Source organism: Copadichromis virginalis, linkage group LG18 (assembly GCF_057382275.1).
Source record: "Copadichromis virginalis isolate Kocher_CV1m ecotype Utaka linkage group LG18, C_Virginalis_male_GT1.1, whole genome shotgun sequence".
Taxonomy (NCBI): Eukaryota; Metazoa; Chordata; class Actinopteri; order Cichliformes; family Cichlidae; genus Copadichromis; species Copadichromis virginalis.
In genome coordinates, this window is record NC_140635.1 from 25,229,812 (window position 1) to 25,252,312 (window position 22,501).

At 41.4% G+C, this 22,501-nt stretch overlaps 1 long non-coding RNA gene across 1 annotated transcript; it reads left to right on the plus strand.

Moving 5' to 3' along the window:
- Positions 1 to 1,483: 1,483 nt before the first annotated feature.
- LOC146687972 (uncharacterized) lies at positions 1,484 to 4,413 on the plus strand. The gene is made up of 3 exons (XR_014916521.1): positions 1,484 to 1,599; positions 3,420 to 3,507; positions 3,804 to 4,413. It is a non-coding gene; the product is annotated as an uncharacterized LOC146687972 (long non-coding RNA).
- The last annotated feature ends 18,088 nt before the right edge of the window (positions 4,414 to 22,501 follow it).

Consider the following 22,501-nt stretch of genomic DNA (forward strand, 5'->3'; position numbering starts at 1 on the left):
GGAAGAGTCCTGTCTCAGTCAATTATAGATGATGTGAGAGGGCGGGTGTGTGTGTTTAGGGCACGGATGGCTTGGGGATAGAAGCTCCTCTTGAGTCTCTCTGTCCTTGCCCGGAAGATGCGGAACCTTCTACCAGATTGCAGAAGTTGGAACAGTTTGTTGCCAGGATGGGACGGGTCCTTCAGTATCTGCGCTGCTCTAGTCCGGCATCTCCTGGTGTAGGTGTCCTGAAGCGGGGGGAGAGCAATCCTGCAGCAGCGTTCTGCTGTACGGATCACTCTCTGGAGAGCTTTTTGGTCCTTCACATAGCTGTTCCCAAACCACGATGTCATGTTCTGTGTGAGGATGCTCTCCACAGCGCCTGTATAGAAAATCCTGAGGATCTTTGGAGAGACCCTGAACTTCCTCAGTTGTCGTAGGTGATACAGGCGCTGCCTAGCCTTTTTGGTGTGGACCTGAATGTGGGCAGCCCATGTCAGGTCTGAGGAGATGTGGACACCAAGATACTTGAAGGACTGCACCCTCTCCACTGGAGCTCCATTGATGATAATGGGCTTGTAGTCTCTGTGCTGACCCCTTCTGAAGTCCACCACCAGCTCCTTGGTCTTGCTGACGTTCAGCTGGAGGTGGTTGTCCTGGCACCACGATGCCAGATTCTTCACTTCATCCATGTAGGCCGTCTCATCGTTGTTGGAGATGGCACCCAACACCACTGTGTCGTCAGCAAACTTCACAATGGTGTTGGAGCCATGGGTGGCCACACAGTCTGAAGTGTAGAGGGAGTAGAGCAGTGGCGAGAGGACACATCCCTGAGGTGCTCCTGTGTTGATGGTGATGCTGTTGGAGAAGCACCTGCCCACCCTCACCACCTGAGTTCTGCCAGTGAGGAAGTCCAACACCCATGCACACAGACGGCTGTTAAGTCCCAGATCCCTCAGCTTTGTGAACAGTCTGCAGGGCACTATTGTGTTAAATGCTGAACTGTAATCAACAAACAGCATTCGCACATAGTTACCCTGTTTCTTGTCCACGTGGCTGAGAGTGGCGTGTAGGACGTGGGCGATGGCATCCTCTGTGGATCTGTTGGATCTGTAGGCGAACTGCAGCGGATCTGTGGTGTCTGGGATGGAGGAGGAGATGATGTTCTTCAGCAGCCTCTCAAACACCTTCATTACTACCGAGGCCAGTGCAACTGGCCGGTAATCGTTCAGGGATGAGGGTTTGCTGTTCTTGGGCACAGGGATGATGGTGGATCTTTTGAAGCATGTGGGGACCACAGACTTCGCCAGGGACTCGTTGAAGATGTAAGTGAACACACCTGCTAGCTGGTCAGCACAGCAGCGCAGCAGACGGCCGGTGATGCCGTCTGGCCCCGCCGCTTTCCTTGTGTTCACTCTCCTCAGTGCCGCTCGGACGTTATGCTCCGCGATGCTGGTCACCGGTCTCTAGCTGATGACGTCACTGTCCTCGGTAGTCAGGCAGTAGATAGCATTAGCCGCCTGGCTAACCTCGAAACGGGCGTAGAACCGATTCAGCTCGTTGGTGAATGCAGAGTCGGCGTTGATCGGCGCAGTGTCCCTGGCTTTGTAGTCCGTAATGGTGCGTAGTCCGTGCCACATACTCCGTGTGTCGCCCTGGTGGAAGCGGGACTCCACACGTTCCCGGTACCGGCGTTTGGCATCTCTCACCGCGCGCCGTATGAGGCCGCTTTGTAGGCGCTCATATCGCCAGTGGCGAGACCCGCGTTGTAGGAGGCGGTCCTGGCGTTTACTGCAGTGCGGATCGATCTGTCCATCCACGGTTTCTGGTTTGGGAATGTGGTGACTCTCGCAGTGGGGATAATCTCCTCCGCTAGCATATTGACGAAGCATACTGCTACTTTACAGCATTGCTGCAGTTCACTGAGGCTCTCTTAAGGTCTTACGTCTGATGTTGACACTGGAACATCTTGATTCTTTTCTTTTTCAGACATTTTGTTGTAGATTTATAGGTGTGCTTGGGATCAGTGTCCTTTTGCATAACCTAGTCTGGGTCAAGCTCTAGCTGTCAGACAGGTGGCCTCACATTTGACTCTAGAATACTCTGGGATACAGAGGAGTTCATTATCAACTCAATGACTGCAAGGTGTCATTGAGTTGAGGTTAAGTCAGTTGTAACAGTTGTTACAATAAAACTATTTTTGGACTATAATTTATAAAAGTAGCTGAACAGTAAATGCTAACTAGGTAGGTTACCAAGTTTGCATCTGTTATTGACTTTGACTTTTAAAGGGATGCTAGCTTTGCCTTATGAAAACGATGACTAAAGCTAATTTTACCAGCTGAAAGATGTGAAAACACCTTTAAGTGTGTTGTAAATAGACTGAACACGCAAGGAGTTGATCTTACTCAGAAACAGAGGATGCTGCATTCATGTACTTTGTCACGGTTCTGGGTCTTTATGAACCAGTATTTTGAGTTCTTGTATTTTTATATTATGGTTTATGTTCCTTGGTTGTACTGTTTTGATTATTGATTTGATTATTTCCCTAGGTTTTAGTTATGGTTGTCAAGGGTTTAGTTCTTAGGTTTTGTGTGATGGCTTCCCTTTGTTCCGTGTTGTGTCTAGTGTGCCTTTCTGTCCCATGTTTCAGGTCCTTATGTTCTGTCTCCGCAGTCTGTTAGGTTTACATGTCTTGAGTTCAGTCAGTGTGTTTCCTGTTTTACTTTGAAGATCTTTGTCCCATGTCAGTGTTTCTAGTCTTGCTTCCCTTGTCTCGTTCAGTCTAATTACTCCCAGCTGTGCTCTCCTTCTGTGTCTCATTACCCTTGTTATCCCTCAGTGTATTTAAGCCCTGTGTTTCTTTCTGTCAGTGTCGTGTCCTCCCTCATAGCTGTGTGTGGTTCTCCCGTGTCTCAGTTTCCCCCAGTTGAATTTGCATTGTTTTGTATCACCTTTACTTCTGCTCAGCAAATAAAGCTGCATTTTTGAGTCAAGTTCCCATTTTGGTGAGTTTGCGTTCTCCTGCTTGCACACAGCCGTTTTGTGACATACTTGCTTTCACAATGTCGTACTGTATTCAGAATAAGCAAACACCACCCTTTCTGTAACTCTCTGGCTGTTAAAAGCAAACGATTGTGGGAAGATTCACTTGCATGAAGTCCACCAAAGAGCAGTGGAAATTATGCTTTTCAGGGGTCAAATGTTGACTGAGTGACAAAGTTTGTGTGACTGCCGAAGGAAACTGCAGTGAGTTCACCGCAAAGAGGAATAATTGTGAAAGAAAAAATGGCTGCAGTGAAAGTTTTTTGTTTTTTTTGTTTTTTTTAAATACTTATGACCAATGTGAAACCAAGAATAGCACAAACCTACACCTACGCAGTACCCATTAACGATTTTTTGATACGTTTTGACTGCCAACATGTCATCTGTGTGTGCAGAGCTCTATCCAGGAGAAAGGGACTGCTGCCAAGAGCACGATGAAAGGCTGCATAATTTTGTCTCCCGGGTTATAAACCACACCGCCTGGTAACTCCAAAGTTCTCTAATTTACACAATGCGTCAGATGGCCTTTAGTCTTATTAATATCCTGGTTTTGTTCAGCTCGTGTTTGTGCAGCTTCACTGTGAGCAAAGCCACGCTGAAATGTTCATCCACTGCAGTTCTTTAACAGCTTCAGGGGTGTTACTACTATTGTTTTCAGTGTGTGCATGTACCATCATACCCAAAACATAGCCATCATGGTCCCTCGTGCCCTGATACTTCTGCCTTTCCTTTGTTTTTCTCCCCTTTTCTTTGACTTTTCCTCACTTATCCTCCAACAGTTCCTTTGTCTCTCTTCCCTGAGGTCTGGTGTGTGAGCAGGTAAATCTTACTACAGCTATGAGGTCATGCAACCGGCTTCGACTGGATCTCTGGCTAGCACACCTGCTCTCCCTCGGCTTATCAGCCAGCTGCATATTTAAGAGTCGTTCACTCAACATCAGGTTATACTGCTTCAGTAGTGCTAACAGCTTCCAGCCCAGCTTAGCGTCTTTGCGTCTGGTCTCCTCTTTAATATTCTCCAGTGGGCTCAGCTCTGGAACAGCTCCCTCTGCTGCACTCCATCCATCATCAACAAAGTTCTCCCACTAGTTTTGTTCTTCATCTGTATGCTAAACGATTCCAGTAACTTGTCACGTAATTGTTATAGGGTAACTGTCTGTTTATGACTTTGTAAATTATCTAAACCTTCACTGTCACATTTGCAGGTAGAAAAAAGCAATATCACCTGCTCTATAAGATTTTGCCACAAAATGTATTGCTATAATGTGTTAAGTGTATTTTTAATTCCTCTTGAAGATGTAGTGCTATCTCGTGAAATTCAGTGTGTATCGATTACATTTTTCATGTAAATTACCAAACCTTGCTCTTCAGTTTATGAGCTACGGAAGAATGTCCTCTTTTTTTTTTTTTTTTTGTCTCTCATAAAATTCTCCAGTAAAAATATTGTTTGGCATCCTTGTTCCTTTTTCTGAATTATTGCAAAACAAGATTAATAAATGAGGATTTTGAATAGGAACCAAGCAAATTGCTCAGGACAATGAAGTTTAAATCAGTTCATATTTCTATTCACAGTGAAGACCATCCACTGAGCACTGAGGCCTCGTTAGAGCAGTAATCATTAAGGTTATTAGGAAATAAATCTCCTTGTCTTATCTTCAGTAAAAGTATTCAAATAATATTAAATATTATCCCTGCGATCTACAGCGCTGAACCATTTAGTGTCAATGTCATTATAAGTATCACTTTCACACAATGCATATCTTATTATAGACAAAATTTTGATGAGCTGAAGGAGAAAACTTAATAAAACTTGCCTCATGATGGCCCAGTATTAGATTTCATATCACTGTGATAGCAGTGATAACAACATGAAACAGTCACGTCAGCTCTCACTGTGTGGAAAGAAAAAAGATGATCTGATGATCCGGGATACCAACATTAATTCCTGAAATAGGAGAGCTATGTAATGCAAAGACAATGCTGACACACACACGCGCACCCACACACACACACAGAAATACACAAACATGTTACATTTAGTGAAGTTGCGTGGACAGTGTGTGGGATGTCAGAACTGAAACCACACAGTCAACAGTTGCAGGCTATAAAATTTGAACTTTGAATTGTGTGTCTGTGTTAAGGTGAATGTGTGTGTGTGTTTGTGGCCATACAAAACACTCCACTGGAAAGATGTGAGAGGAACATTTTGTAACAGGAACATGCCATTATTCATCTAGAGAACATATCTTGATATTGGGTGGCGCAGTGGTACCATTGCCTCAATCTAGATCTCATCTAGATTATCATATTAAGATTTGGGACACATCGTCAGTGGTGGACCTTGGATTCATCGGGTGTTTCAGCCATTATCACTAGACACCCTCATCCAAGGAGGCCCTGCCGGGGTTGATCAGGCCCTGGAGTGTGTCACTGGTTTATGTTAAATTCGTATTTCTCTTATTCTTTCTTCTGTTTAGTTTTCTACAGTTTATTTTCTCCTATCTATTCACTGCAACTGCAACGTCTTTAGCATTTATGGAACCTCACTTCTTCAGAGGGATAGAAAAGGTGATAAAGAGAAGTAAGACAAACGGGACAAGATAGGAGAGAGCAGAAAACAGAGCCGGAAGGGGCCAGCTCTGGCTTCCCACACCTTCCCGCCGGATCGGGCTGTACGCTCCACCTCCCAACTGCCTCCCAGAGAAGGGGAGAAGAGCAGAGGGGAGAAGAGCAGAATATTTTATTTTCTCTCCTGGTTAGCTGACTGCCTTAGCTGCCCAAGGGATGTCAGCCCTTTTTAACCATAGCCAGTGACTGGTCCTCTCAGCAGTGTTAGCTAATTCTCTTATAGCCTGCCGTTGTGCCTGTCCTCTGATCCCTATCTCTCAAAGCAGTGGAGAGCAGTGAGTAGTCAGATGTAAGGGGTCTGGAATTAGTTTTGAGGTCAGATTTTGAGAAAAATAATCTGGTGCCAGCAATGAAGGACTGAAATAATTGTCATTACACCAGAAAAATGCATGTCTGGGATAAAGGAGACACTTGGACATCTTGTTTTTGGCACAAACCTCTGTTAGACACCATGGTATAACCTTTGATTCTGGTTTTACTTTGGATGCACATGTCAATGTCTGTTGTTCATTCCTGTTTTCATCATCTAAGAAATATTGCTCCATTAAACTCCATTTTGTCACATTCTGAACTGGAAATTATTATTCATGCTTTTGTTTCGTCACAATTGAATTACTGCAATGCACTATATACATCTTAGCAAAACCTCCCTAGAACGGTTGCAGGTTGTTTAAAATGCTCCTGCAAAATCCTCCCAGTTTTGACATGTAACTCCAATCTTGATGCAGCTACATTGGCTTCTGGTTTATTTCAGAGCGCATGATTCTTTTACTGACTTGGAGAGCTTTTCACAGACAGGCACCAGGTTATATGAGAGGGTTTCTGCACCTATATTACTTATAAAACAAATGAAAGAATGTTTAAATAATTCTTTACTTAAAATAAAAAAAAAAGAATCTACAGGGAAGATGTGGCATCTCGTATTGGTACAAGGCTGAGTGGCAGCTTCATACATAAAGAAAATTACAGTTGTCAAGGCAACAGAAAATTAAAAATTAAAGAAAGTTAAAAGTCTTTAATGTTTAATAGACACATTTAATAGGGCATAACTAACTAATTTGATTTCAGAGTCAAGAATGACTGTCACGACCTGCGGGGTCGGCAAGGCACTGATCAGCAATCTCTCTCCCCCTCCCCTGTTTTGCCGGGGCGGAACTCATGGCGGGTTCACGCCCTCGGCCCACGCCCTCCCGGATCATGCACACCTGGGCCTCATCAGACCAGCTGGTATATCAGAAGGAGGAGATCAGCTGTTCAACGCTGGATTGTTGTGAAGACTCCTGTCAGTACACGTCGAGCCCTAGTTTCCCACACTTCCGACTCAGAAAGTAACACTTGTCTCTCTGTTCTAGATTCCCCGGACCCGTCCCCGTGTTTCCCCGTGTGGAGCGTGTATGAGGTGGCTGGTCACTAGCGGAGAGAGGTTGGCGTGAGCGTGTGTGTGATCCCCTTGTTTTCCCTGGAGCCCTGGAACCCGTCCTCGCACATCTTGTATATAGCACTGTCCTCGCACTGCCTGTAAATACACTTGGTGAAGATATTTGTGAATAAACTGTCTCTGTTACAACACACTCCGGAGTCCTGCGAGTGGATCCTCAGAGCAACCCGTGACAATGACACCAATATTTATTGCATAAGGCTTTACATTCAGTGACAGAGAACCAAGGCAATTGATAATGCTGGGAAACTTTATCGAAGACTTATGGAGAGGCAAAAAGCGTGAAATGTACATGGTAGATTGGCGTGTCTATTACACATTTTTCTGTGATACTGGGTTGAAAAGACATATACAGCTGAAAGTCATCAGCCTAAAAAATATAAGAAATGTTTAAAAAAAAAAAAAAAAAAGTCAGCTAAAGGAAGCATGTAGAAAGAAAGTAATAATGGCCCCAAGATTGAACCTTGTGGAACCCCGTAGGTTAGTGAGAAGATCCTATCAGATAAGTAAAAAGAAAACTAGTCTGACGCAGAGACAGAAAAAACAGTCAAAACCTTATGCCTATTAAGTAAGGTTTTATGGTCAGTGGTATCAAAAGCTGCACTAAGATCAAGTAAAATAATTACAGAACAATCTCCTGCATGAAAAGCCATTAACAGATCATTATAGACCTTCAAGAGAGTGGTCTCAGTGGAGTGCTGCTTTTGAAAGTCAGACTGAAAGGGGTAAAAAATCAGTCATTTCCATAATAAAGATCTGAAGTGATTTTCTACCATTTTTTTCTAATAATTTACTAGCAATTTTTAAATAGGGTGATAATTATTACTTGCGCTGGGTTTAAGATTAGTTTTCTTTAGTAGGGGAGTTACCTCAGCATGTTTAAAATAGGATGGAAAACAACATTGCCTCAGTGAGATGTTAATGATAGACAGCAATAAAGGACCAATGCTGACGAAACTCCCAGATAGGATAGAAGAAGGTAATTTGTCTAAGGAGCACTTCAATATTACTGAAGTTAAGTCATTAAGTGAAATTGGTGAAGAAGAAATAAATGACTCAGTGCACTGAGGACCATCTTCATAAGGTGAGCGACTTGAGGAGATTTTCGATCTCAGGTTCATCGCCTTATTTACACAGTGATTGAGAAATGTGTCACAGTCGTCATCAGAAAGTAGCGCGGCATGCTGATGTTGAAGAGAAACAATGTGGTTTATAGTATCAAATAATACCCTGGGATTAATCTTATGACAGTTCATAAGATTATAGAAATATAAGGATCTAGCCTTTTTGACTGCCTCATTTTAAGAGCAAAGGAGCTCTTTGAAGAATTCACAATGGTCAACAAAACCAGTGGACTTCCAAAGACGCTTTACTTTTTACAGGAAATTCAGAGGTTGATTATGTAACCAGGGTATGAGACTTATATGAGACATGTTAGCAACTGAGCAAGCATTACTTTGCATAATTTTAATAAAAACACCCACTGGGGCACGTGTAGAGTCCAGACAGAGCGGTACAGCTCACTGCTGTGCCTCTCTGTTGACCTCCTCTGTCCAGAATTTTAACCAGAATTTTCAAATTTGAATTTATCACTCCATCAGACCTGTTGCCACTGATTTTTAGTCCAGTTCTTGTGTAATTTAGTACACTTCAGCCTTTTCTCTCTGTTTCCCTTACTTAAGAATGGTTTCCTGATTGACAGCTACCTTTCCAATGAGACCATTTCTGATTAGGCTTCAGTGAATACTAGATTGATAAACTGAAGGGTCTGTGGTGCCTGTGTCCTGTGTCAGGGTTTGATGTACTGCTTACTATTTCTTAAGGACATGACTTCCAACGAGTGTAGATAGTTTTGATAGTTTCTAGGCCTGCCACGTCTTCTTTCATCTTTGAGTTTCCAGAAGGAACGATCAATATGAATGCAGAAGAGGGTTCTAAAAGAATTAAGGTGGTCTAGCTTCCTGAGTTTGAGCACCGACACCGTCATCTCAGCCTAGATTCGCTATAGCCTCCATTACTTTATTTTTATATCATTTAAATGGCATTCCAAGCCACAGAAACATCATAAAAGAAATCAGTCTCATGAGCTAAGAGATTCATGGCTTCCATGACTTCAACCTGACTGCCTTCAGCTTAATTTCATTTGCAGACAGAGTTGTATTGATCTTCTTATCTATGAAAACAAATAAGTGTATTTCCCAAAATGTACATAACACAGCACAATAATTCCAGTTTCCATTAAGCGGATAAGAGAGTAAACACTAAGGAAGTACCTGAATTACTAATTCTAAAAACAGATGACATGAAGATGAATGAAGAAAAATAAGAGAGACTGAGAGAGGGAGGCGGATGGATGTGGGAAGGACAGTTATTTAATCAGGAAGTGCAGAGGATTAGTGAGGAGAAGGTGAGGGCAACTAAGAAGAGGATGAAGAGTAGAAAAGCAGTTAGTCCTGATGACATACCTGTGGAGGTACAAAAATGTTTAGGAGATAAGGCAGTGGACGATTGTTTATATTGTTTAACACAATTCTGGAGAGTGTGAGGATACCTGAGGAATGGAGAAGAAGTGCACTGATACAGATTTTCAAGAACAGGGTTGATGTTGCCACCTGTAGCAACTACAGAAGGATAAAGCTGATGAGTCATACCAGGAAGATATGAGAAAGAATTGTTGAAGCTGTGTCAAGGAGAGCGGTGATGAACAGTGAGCAGCAATATGGCTTCCATGCTGAGAAAGAGCACTACAGATGTGGTGTTTGCTTTGAGAGTGTTGATGGAGAAGCTTGGAGAAGATCAGAAGTCGCTTCACTGTGTCTTTGTGGATCTAGAGAAAGTGATAAGGTGTTAAGAAAAGAAGCATGGCACTGCAGGAGGAAGTCAGCTGTCACAGAGAATTATTATTGTTAATAGACATAACGCCCTGGGAACTGGGTGCATCCAGCAGGGTGATTGGTTTAAGCTACTTTAAGGGTTTCTTCAAAATAAGCATGTGTGTACTGCCAAAGCTGCATCAGAGACCATCTGTGTCGAGGTAGACCTGCAGTCTTGTGTTATAGATGTATTCTGGATTACTGGATGTGCAATGCAGGCTTGGGTTTGTGTCAGATGTCTACTGGCATTGGTAATGTTGCAAGGATCATCTCTTTAGGATTAGATCACCAAAAACAGATGCAATGAGGGGAAGTAGTTTTGACGTTTGCAGGTGTGCAGCAAAACAAACGAAATGGGAACATTTAAGTCATGTAATTCATATTACAAGCCAACAGTTTTCAATCCAAGGTAATTTTAAAAATGTTTTATGGCAACTGCTTTGAACCTTGGAGTGCAGATGCCAGTAATTCAAATTCTGCAGTATGTGCTGGTAGTTCTTTTTCTCCACAGTTTGAGAACAACGTTGGTGAAAATCAACTGGTAGAACAGCTGATCACTCACACCCACCACATTTCTGAATAAATGCCTTTATTTATTTTACGAGCGTCACATTAAATTTTATTTTTAATGATTCCACTGTGACTGCTGGGAGACAACATCAGCTTCTTCTTTCAGGGTCTTTTGATCCTTGTAGGGTCCAAAGGCAAACTTGTGCTGGGTGAGGGGCCAGACAAAGAATGAGTTACAAATACCAGGGCTTAGCTCATGGGGCCTGGTCGTGATCAGCCTGAAGGGGCAACATGGGCCTCTTGTGGGTTCACCACCTGCAGGAGACGCCGTATGGGTCTGGTGCAATGTTTGTCAGGCAGGTGTAAAGGAGCTCATGGAATAAGGAACACCACTTCTATGGTGGGGAAGGAGCCTGAGTTAGTGTGTGAGGTGACAGAAACGAGCCAGATATCGTCAGGTTAATTTCAATACATGGCTTGAGTTCTGGAACCATCCTCCCGGAGAGGGACTGGACTCTGATCCAATCTGGAAATGCCCATGGTGAAAGGAGCTGGGAACGGGTGGATGTACTGCGACCAAGAATAATTGGCAGAAAATGGATGGATGGATGGATATAAGCATCATCACAGTCAATTTTGATCATATTCAGCAGACTGACATTTAATTTTTCATCCCAAATATAACTTGCTTTTAATATCACCATAGGAAATCATGTAAATTCAATCTGACTTGATTCAGGCAACCTAAACATCTTTGCTCCTGTAAAAATATTTAGCAGAACAGTTTAGCGTTATTGTTTCAGTTATGGCCACATCATGAAATCTTCCCAACAGCAAAGAGTGAACATGAACTTTCACAGGCAATTAACAGCTGTTTAATCCATCTGTTGAAACAAGTGAGTCAGTAACCACAGAGAGGCAAAGATGTGGTGCCAGAGGCGAACTGATTAATTGATAGAAATGACTAGCTTAATTGTCATCACCGCCATGCAGTGTCATGATCTTTACCACAAAAGCTGCCAAACTCCACTAATTAGAATACGTTAACTGTGAAAACCACACAAACCACAGAGAGTGAAAGCAGAGACAACAGCTTGGTAATGTTTTTCCCACATTGCTTTCAGACGTCTCACAATTGTTCATCATTTAGTTTTCTGCCTCTCTTGTAGATAAAAGCCTGCAAACGTGGGGGTCTCATTAACCCTGACAGACTGTCAAATCTCTGCCAGCACCTGTGGCACTTCACTGACTGCTGAACATGTGATGTCACCACCATCAGTCTCAAATGTACAGAACAAGACAAGTGAGTTGTTTCTGCAATTTATTCATAACATTATGAATGAACAGTGGAAAAATATGTAGGTCTGCCTTTTTAATATGGCGATTAAAATTGATTTTTTTAACCTTCTATAAACTCGGGGCCCCACAAATCTTTGTTCAGCTCAGTAAACCCAAATGGCCAGATTTAATGAACAGCCATTATCTCCTATGTGTTATGTTTCCATGGTGATGGTTAGCTCAGAGCGGTTTTTAAACACTTTATCAAATAGGTGATCAATATATTTTTTTAAAAACTGTGTTAAAACATCAATTTTGCTGCAGTGCATGTTTTTTTCTGTTTTTTTCAAACATGTTTGAAGATGGAGTCATGGAGATTATTTCTTTAACTTAATTAAGTCTGCGAGATCTCTTTCTCGCTCCCTCCCTCCTGACCGTATCTCTGTCTGAACATTTAAAGTCGCCGCACACACAGTGAGGTCTGCAGGCGAAAGTCTGATGACCTTATCAGTTTATGAAGGCACAGCATTCAGTATGTGACGGATCCAGAGTTTAGGTTTTACTGTCCCACCTAATTTTTCATATTTAGGTTTTGCATTTGCCAAAGTTACAGCGTAAACCGTTACTTTAATTAAGGTGATTAGTTTGTTTTAGTATAGAATATGACATTACACTGTGTTGTAAATGTTGGTGCGCACATTTAGTTTGCATTGTTCTGTCAATGATTTATAACTCGCCTTACTTTTTTTTTCTCTTTTCTTGAGTTACCTGTCTGCTATTTGTTTGCTTTAAACAAAAGAGGCTGGAATTGCTTTAAATGGACTTAAGCATCTACTCAGACCATATAGGGGAGGGTGGAGCTTCCTTGCATTAGATTAATTTTTTCCCAGTGGTTTCTAACTTGGGGTGATTAGCAGTGTTGCCTCACAGCAAGAAGGTCTTGAGTTCAACTCCACCAGCTGGCCAGAGCCTTTCTGTGTTGAGTCTGTGTGTTCCCCCCTTTTCCTGCCACATTCAGTTGGTGGGGTTAGGTTAATTGGTGAATCCAAATTGGCCACAGATATCAAATCAAATCATATGATACGAACGTGAATGGTGTTGTTTGGGACCAACATTTGTGGTCATTTGTTCATGACCACCTTGAGCAATAATTTACATAATCATGTTTGTAGTTAAGCTAAGAAAAGCTGAGTAAAAGCGCCTGTTCAACAGCTGCTTTTACGTTTGCCTGGTTCTTAAAAGATTGACATAGCTGTGATGTGACCCTTGAGTTGAAGCCTCGTCCAACTGCAAACTCAAAGGGTATCAACATGTCACTCACAAGGTAGGCCATCCCTGAAGCATACCCTTCTTTATCATCCTTTTTGACTGGAATGAGGACCACTCCCCAGAAACCAAGTTTATGCGTACACCATCTATGCTGCATATCAACTAACTTTCCAACAAGGAAATTAGAAGAAGTGTGACTCTTATATAATAAGTGAGATGTTAGGATGAAAGGCCAGCTGGCTCAAGCACAGATATCATGACAGACTTTTTAGAAAAGTGGTGCAACAAGACTTTACTTTCTGATTTCAACACTGACTGACAGCAGTAGGATATTTTAATATTTCTGCTTCAGTTGCTTTTCAACTAACTTTCTCTGTTTATCTCTTTCACACAAAAAATTATTTTTGAATTGTTTTCCAATTTTTGGTGCCCTAGTGTTCGTGAGAAATATTAATTCCATTACTGGCATAACTCACAATGGTCTCCATTTATCATATTTACATTTAACAATAATTTGTTATCACTTTAGTTTAGTTTGTACCAACCCCCCTTTTGCCAAATTCAAATAAATGCAGCATAAAACCTGCTACTTTTCTTTTCTTAAATAAACCAGAGGAAATCGGTACCGCGACCACGTCTATACAACCCAAGTTATCAAGGCACCCATTATTATTATACCAGATTCAGTGTCACAGTCTGCATTTATATACTCACGTATACCAGGCTGCATAATAACCTATCCTTTCCAGCTCTGAAATAATGAACCACTATGAGAAGACCTTATCCTCTGATAGGCATTAATGGGATGTAGGACTTTATTGCTCTCATTACACTTCTCCCAGGATAAATTGCACAGTCAGAGCCGGCAGAGGACTTGGCAAGAGCAGGAAAAAGCAAAAAGGAAAGGCGAGTGCACGTCTCCCCGCCCCCCAAGCCAGGCCGAGAGAAGGCTTGAAAAAAAAGGACATTTATCATTTCTTCTTCAGCCAGTTGTTTTTCTCATGGTTTTTCCAAAGTACACAGCACAGCAGATTCTGCAATATTCTTACACACTAATTAAGCATTGGAAACCTACCTACTTCTTTGTTCATTGTAAACAATTGTACTTTCTGTAAAGTGGTTTGAATTAAAGAGAAAAGAAAAGTATGTTTTGTTTTGTTTTTTTTCTTCAAGATCTGTTCACATGTACTTAGCAAGAGTGAGTACACAGCGTTAAAAAATGGTACTTAGTGTAGTGAGGAAGGCGAAAAGCAAAGAGAGCATATGAAGGTAATATTGAAGTAGGCGCAGTTTTGAAGTGGTGAAAGGCAAAGGCATGAGTGCAAGCGTAATAAAAGCTAATAGGAGAGATGTCGAGCAGGCGGAGGACTTGGCTGGAGCAGGAAAAGGCAAAAGGGGAAAGGCGAATGCGGATCCCCGCCCCCCAAACTAGGGCCGTGGCAGCGAGATCGTGGGGGTTCGAACTGGCGGCGCTCTGTACCAGAGTGCTCTGCCACACATCATACGCCAAACGGCCGGCCGAGAGAACGGTTAAAAAAAAGGACATTTATCATTTCTTCTCCAGCCAGCCAGCCAGCCAGCCCTTCTCATGGTTTTTACAAAGTACACAGCACAGCAGATTCTGCAATATTCTTACACATCAATTACACATGGAAACCTACCTACCTACTTCTGTCTTCATTCTAAACAATTACACTTTCTGGAAAGCGCTTTCAATAAAACACAAAACAAAACCATCTTTTCTTTGCTTTTTTTTATTCAACATCTCTTCACGGTGTAGTGAGGAAGGCGAAAAACAAAGAGAGCCTATCAAGGTAATATTCAAGTAGGCGCACTTTTGAAGTGGTGAAAGGCAAAGGCATGAGTGCAAGCCTAATAAAAGCTAATAGGAGAGATGTACACTGAAAAAAGTCTAACATGCAGTCATTCATTCAATCTAATAAGTGCCATTCAAAACAGAATAAAATCATTGATTTGATTGTGAAACCCTTTCTTTTTGCATTTTAAAATACCACTTTTGATTTGGATGAAACTAAATATCTGTACAAAGGACACAACGCAAAGTTTTTGATTTCTCTCAAAACATATATTTCTTTTCATGTTGAACAGATAATATCTTTAATTTGAGTCAAAGTGATTTGCACTTGAACACGCCCACCAGAAATAGACCGGGACCCATTTTTATTCTGCATGGCTGCTGGAAACATCGTGTCACATCTTTGATTAATTTCATCTGAAAATAAACGTAAGTAAAGCCAAGTGTGTTACAAAAGCTTTTATAATTTGTATTGCCAAAATTGCAGAAAATAACCCCATTTAAGCTGGGTCGACAGCCACCCCTAATTTTTGCATGATTGTAGCTGCTAGCTATAAGCTAGCTAGCTATCCTGCGCAACGTTAGAACTGGTTACCAGAAACCGACCATCACAGTCGGGAATGCAAGTTAGGCAAAAAGCCGTTTTTTACCAGTATACTAACTAGCTAGCGTTACCACGATGCATCGGTGGTGGATACAGCTAGCTAGCATAAGTTCATAGTTCATAACATTCATAGTATAACTCCGTGCTCCGCTTCGTTTGAATTTTTCTGGTGAGCTCGCGGTTTCTAGACACAAGCTTGTGTTTGTGCGCGCACGTTTGTCTCTCTTCATATAAATATCTGTGTGTTATGTGTGTGTACACCGAGCGCAAAAGATAATTATTAATGTGCATGATTTAGAGACAGAAATAACACGCCAGCATATAAGATCAATGACATAAGACTAATTCCTTCAATTGACTTTCAGGCGCGGCTCGGAAAAATGTGCATTTTCTGAAGAAATTGTAATTTTAACAGCAAAAAATTGACCCTATGCCAAACTTAGTCGCTAATGGCTGGTCTGTAGACTGTTTGGTATGTCATGTTACGTATTTCTTGGTTTTTCTATGTAATGTGTTTTATAGAGAAGTAACATTATTCTTTTTTTTCTGTATGCTTTCAGAACCACAGATCGCTCCATCCATTCCATGGCTGAAGCATACATTTTCATTTAATCTGAACAGGTATCATTTTGCATTTACACTGCACATCCTTTTTAAACATTTCATAATAATCTAGACTCTCCCTCATTATCCTCTCATTCACCTTGCTGATGTGTTGAGGACTTGATAAAAGAATACATGGTATGTCCATATCTGTTCTGTCTCTACATGAGATGCAGTCTCTTGATGTAAATTTGACAACTCTGCTATTAAATGCAGTGATTAATGTAGGACAGCAACGATTAATCAACTCATCAAGTTAATATCTTAGGGTTCTGTATTGTTTTCTTTTTTTTTTCTTGGGCTTTGTGGAACATTTATGAAAATGTTCCACCATTGATTTAATTTAATGATTATGCAATTCACAAATCTGATTAGTCAAATAATTGTTCTAATAGTCTGTGACCAAACAACTATCAAAATAGTAGTTTATTATGGTCAAAGATTTATCAGGTGTGCCAGACTTCAGTTCTTCACTTGTACATTTTGTTCCATATTTTACCTCAAGATATCCCAGAAAGATGAAGCTGAGGGAGAGCTGCAGAGTACCACCATGCTACTCTTCGTCTTCAGGGACAACTCAAGCCTCCTACATCAGCCTCGAGACATCGGGATAATCATTGATGGTGTGGAAGTCCTGAATGAGTTGCCTTCTGTGGCAGCTGGAGTGGCAATGGTCTTTGGACTCTGTTATGCTCTTAATATGGAATATCCACGAGGATTCAGGTTCACCTTTGAGGCTCTTCAAAAGATTATGATGGAGCTTGACTTTAACAAGATGACCTCTAAGATTCGCAAACTTAATTGTGAACTTAACACTGCACAGTAGTGTGTTTGCATGCATGTGTGCATGTGTATGTGCACATGCATGTGCATGTGTGCTTGGTTGGCCTGCAGTGGTATTCTACATTCAAAATTTATAAGAACACCCATTTGAAAGGGAGATTTAAGTTGATTTCATTGATACATGTGTAGATTTTTTTTTTTTTACATTGTACACGCTCAGTGCACATATAAACATTTTTGAGTACTTGCAAATTGGTTTAAAAAGAGTTTTTATAATGGTTTTATGCCAGTTTTAGACAGGTTGCAGATTTTATACTGGTTTTCAAAAGATTGCAGGTTTTATACTGGTTTTCAAAAGATTGCAGGTTTTATAAAACAAACATTTCTCTAATCATTTCTGCCGTAGCACTAAATCTGTATATTACTAATATAATAATATTAGTAATATACGCCTCAACATACGCTCATCATATTCTGTGATTATAGTTCAAATGGTTTGGAACAATAAATAATTTTGAAATAATTGGTTGGCCAACTGTCTTGTTTTTTATAGGAAATGCAGAGCATGTTTGAACTGAAATAAAATGAAATGTAAAAAATATAGTTTGAATATATGTAAATCAATTACCTGGCTTCAACACAAACATATTAGTTCATGTTAATTTGGTTCGATGTGAATACATTAGGTTGGTTAAATTTCAATATATTAGCTTGGTTCAATAATTAAAATATGGTTCTATGTAAAAAAAATCAATTTGGATCAATGCAAAATTTAAAGTTTCAGTCAAGTCTAGTAATATTGTTTATATCAACATAAAAGTATCAGGTCATATCAAGTGACTCAATTTGGATTCTATAAAGCCAAATATTTTGGATGTGACAACTGGACATCATTTTTTTTTATTTGAATAGGGTTATTCTTTTTACAGTGTAGAGCCGGCAGAGGACTTGGCAAGAGCAGGAAAAAGCAAAAAGGAAAGGCGAGTGCACGTCTCCCCGCCCCCCAAGCCAGGCCGAGAGAAGGCTTGAAAAAAAAGGACATTTATCATTTCTTCTTCAGCCAGCTGTTTTTCTCATGGTTTTTCCAAAGTACACAGCACAGCAGATTCTGCAATATTCTTACACACTAATTAAGCATTGGAAACCTACCTACTTCTTTGTTCATTGTAAACAATTGTACTTTCTGTAAAGTGGTTTGAATTAAAGAGAAAAGAAAAGTATGTTTTGTTTTGTTTTTTTTCTTCAAGATCTGTTCACATGTACTTAGCAAGAGTGAGTACACAGCGTTAAAAAATGGTACTTAGTGTAGTGAGGAAGGCGAAAAGCAAAGAGAGCATATGAAGGTAATATTGAAGTAGGCGCAGTTTTGAAGTGGTGAAAGGCAAAGGCATGAGTGCAAGCGTAATAAAAGCTAATAGGAGAGATGTCGAGCAGGCGGAGGACTTGGCTGGAGCAGGAAAAAGCAAAAAGGAAAGGCGAGTGCACGTCTCCCCGCCCCCCAAGCCAGGCCGAGAGAAGGCTTGAAAAAAAAGGACATTTATCATTTCTTCTTCAGCCAGCTGTTTTTCTCATGGTTTTTCCAAAGTACACAGCACAGCAGATTCTGCAATATTCTTACACATCAATTACACATGGAAACCTACCTACCTACTTCTGTCTTCATTCTAAACAATTACACTTTCTGGAAAGTGCTTTCAATAAAACACAAAACAAAACCATCTTTTCTTTGCTTTTTTTTATTCAACATCTCTTCACGGTGTAGTGAGGAAGGCCAAAAACAAAGAGAGCCTATCAAGGTAATATTGAAGTAGGCGCAGTTTTGAAGTGGTGAAAGGCAAAGGCATGAGTGCAAGCGTAATAAAAGGTAATAGGAGAGATGTCGAGCAGGCGGAGGACTTGGCTGGAGCAGGAAAAGGCAAAAGGGGAAACGCGAATGCGGATCCCCGCCCCCCAAGCTAGGGCCGTGGCAGCGAGATCGTGGGGGTTCGAACTGGCGGCGCTCTGTACCAGAGTGCTCTGCCACACATCATACGCCAAACGGCCGGCCGAGAGAACGGTTAAAAAAAAGGACATTTATCATTTCTTCTCCAGCCAGCCAGCCAGCCAGCCAGCCAGCCCTTCTCATGGTTTTTACAAAGTACACAGCACAGCAGATTCTGCAATATTCTTACACATCAATTACACATGGAAACCTACCTACCTACTTCTGTCTTCATTCTAAACAATTACACTTTCTGGAAAGTGCTTTCAATAAAACACAAAACAAAACCATCTTTTCTTTGCTTTTTTTTATTCAACATCTCTTCACGGTGTAGTGAGGAAGGCCAAAAACAAAGAGAGCCTATCAAGGTAATATTCAAGTAGGCGCACTTTTGAAGTGGTGAAAGGCAAAGGCATGAGTGCAAGCCTAATAAAAGCTAATAGGAGAGATAGAGCCGGCAGAGGACTTGGCAAGAGCAGGAAAAAGCAAAAAGGAAAGGCGAGTGCACGTCTCCCCGCCCCCCAAGCCAGGCCGAGAGAAGGCTTGAAAAAAAAGGACATTTATCATTTCTTCTTCAGCCAGCTGTTTTTCTCATGGTTTTTCCAAAGTACACAGCACAGCAGATTCTGCAATATTCTTACACACTAATTAAGCATTGGAAACCTACCTACTTCTTTGTTCATTGTAAACAATTGTACTTTCTGTAAAGTGGTTTGAATTAAAGAGAAAAGAAAAGTATGTTTTGTTTTGTTTTTTTTCTTCAAGATCTGTTCACATGTACTTAGCAAGAGTGAGTACACAGCGTTAAAAAATGGTACTTAGTGTAGTGAGGAAGGCGAAAAGCAAAGAGAGCATATGAAGGTAATATTGAAGTAGGCGCAGTTTTGAAGTGGTGAAAGGCAAAGGCATGAGTGCAAGCGTAATAAAAGCTAATAGGAGAGATGTCGAGCAGGCGGAGGACTTGGCTGGAGCAGGCAAAGGCAAAAGGGGAAACGCGAATGCGCATCCCCGCCCCCCAAGCTAGGGCCGTGGCAGCGAGATCGTGGGGGTTCGAACTGGCGGCGCTCTGTACCAGAGTGCTCTGCCACACATCATACGCCAAACGGCCGGCCGAGAGAACGGTTAAAAAAAAGGACATTTATCATTTCTTCTCCAGCCAGCCAGCCAGCCAGCCAGCCAGCCAGCCCTTCTCATGGTTTTTACAAAGTACACAGCACAGCAGATTCTGCAATATTCTTACACATCAATTACACATGGAAACCTACCTACCTACTTCTGTCTTCATTCTAAACAATTACACTTTCTGGAAAGTGCTTTCAATAAAACACAAAACAAAGCCATCTTTTCTTTGCTTTTTTTTATTCAACATCTCTTCACGGTGTAGTGAGGAAGGCGAAAAGCAAAGAGAGCATATCAAGGTAATATTCAAGTAGGCGCACTTTTGAAGTGGTGAAAGGCAAAGGCATGAGTGCAAGCCTAATAAAAGCTAATAGGAGAGATAGAGCCGGCAGAGGACTTGGCAAGAGCAGGAAAAAGCAAAAAGGAAAGGCGAGTGCACGTCTCCCCGCCCCCCAAGCCAGGCCGAGAGAAGGCTTGAAAAAAAAGGACATTTATCATTTCTTCTTCAGCCAGCTGTTTTTCTCATGGTTTTTCCAAAGTACACAGCACAGCAGATTCTGCAATATTCTTACACACTAATTAAGCATTGGAAACCTACCTACTTCTTTGTTCATTGTAAACAATTGTACTTTCTGTAAAGTGGTTTGAATTAAAGAGAAAAGAAAAGTATGTTTTGTTTTGTTTTTTTTCTTCAAGATCTGTTCACATGTACTTAGCAAGAGTGAGTACACAGCGTTAAAAAATGGTACTTAGTGTAGTGAGGAAGGCGAAAAGCAAAGAGAGCATATGAAGGTAATATTGAAGTAGGCGCAGTTTTGAAGTGGTGAAAGGCAAAGGCATGAGTGCAAGCGTAATAAAAGCTAATAGGAGAGATGTCGAGCAGGCGGAGGACTTGGCTGGAGCAGGCAAAGGCAAAAGGGGAAACGCGAATGCGCATCCCCGCCCCCCAAGCTAGGGCCGTGGCAGCGAGATCGTGGGGGTTCGAACTGGCGGCGCTCTGTACCAGAGTGCTCTGCCACACATCATACGCCAAACGGCCGGCCGAGAGAACGGTTAAAAAAAAGGACATTTATCATTTCTTCTCCAGCCAGCCAGCCAGCCAGCCAGCCAGCCCTTCTCATGGTTTTTACAAAGTACACAGCACAGCAGATTCTGCAATATTCTTACACATCAATTACACATGGAAACCTACCTACCTACTTCTGTCTTCATTCTAAACAATTACACTTTCTGGAAAGTGCTTTCAATAAAACACAAAACAAAGCCATCTTTTCTTTGCTTTTTTTTATTCAACATCTCTTCACGGTGTAGTGAGGAAGGCGAAAAGCAAAGAGAGCATATCAAGGTAATATTCAAGTAGGCGCACTTTTGAAGTGGTGAAAGGCAAAGGCATGAGTGCAAGCCTAATAAAAGCTAATAGGAGAGATAGAGCCGGCAGAGGACTTGGCAAGAGCAGGAAAAAGCAAAAAGGAAAGGCGAGTGCACGTCTCCCCGCCCCCCAAGCCAGGCCGAGAGAAGGCTTGAAAAAAAAGGACATTTATCATTTCTTCTTCAGCCAGCTGTTTTTCTCATGGTTTTTCCAAAGTACACAGCACAGCAGATTCTGCAATATTCTTACACACTAATTAAGCATTGGAAACCTACCTACTTCTTTGTTCATTGTAAACAATTGTACTTTCTGTAAAGTGGTTTGAATTAAAGAGAAAAGAAAAGTATGTTTTGTTTTGTTTTTTTTCTTCAAGATCTGTTCACATGTACTTAGCAAGAGTGAGTACACAGCGTTAAAAAATGGTACTTAGTGTAGTGAGGAAGGCGAAAAGCAAAGAGAGCATATGAAGGTAATATTGAAGTAGGCGCAGTTTTGAAGTGGTGAAAGGCAAAGGCATGAGTGCAAGCGTAATAAAAGCTAATAGGAGAGATGTCGAGCAGGCGGAGGACTTGGCTGGAGCAGGAAAAAGCAAAAAGGAAAGGCGAGTGCACGTCTCCCCGCCCCCCAAGCCAGGCCGAGAGAAGGCTTGAAAAAAAAGGACATTTATCATTTCTTCTTCAGCCAGCTGTTTTTCTCATGGTTTTTCCAAAGTACACAGCACAGCAGATTCTGCAATATTCTTACACACTAATTAAGCATTGGAAACCTACCTACTTCTTTGTTCATTGTAAACAATTGTACTTTCTGTAAAGTGGTTTGAATTAAAGAGAAAAGAAAAGTATGTTTTGTTTTGTTTTTTTTCTTCAAGATCTGTTCACATGTACTTAGCAAGAGTGAGTACACAGCGTTAAAAAATGGTACTTAGTGTAGTGAGGAAGGCGAAAAGCAAAGAGAGCATATGAAGGTAATATTGAAGTAGGCGCAGTTTTGAAGTGGTGAAAGGCAAAGGCATGAGTGCAAGCGTAATAAAAGCTAATAGGAGAGATGTCGAGCAGGCGGAGGACTTGGCTGGAGCAGGAAAAAGCAAAAAGGAAAGGCGAGTGCACGTCTCCCCGCCCCCCAAGCCAGGCCGAGAGAAGGCTTGAAAAAAAAGGACATTTATCATTTCTTCTTCAGCCAGCTGTTTTTCTCATGGTTTTTCCAAAG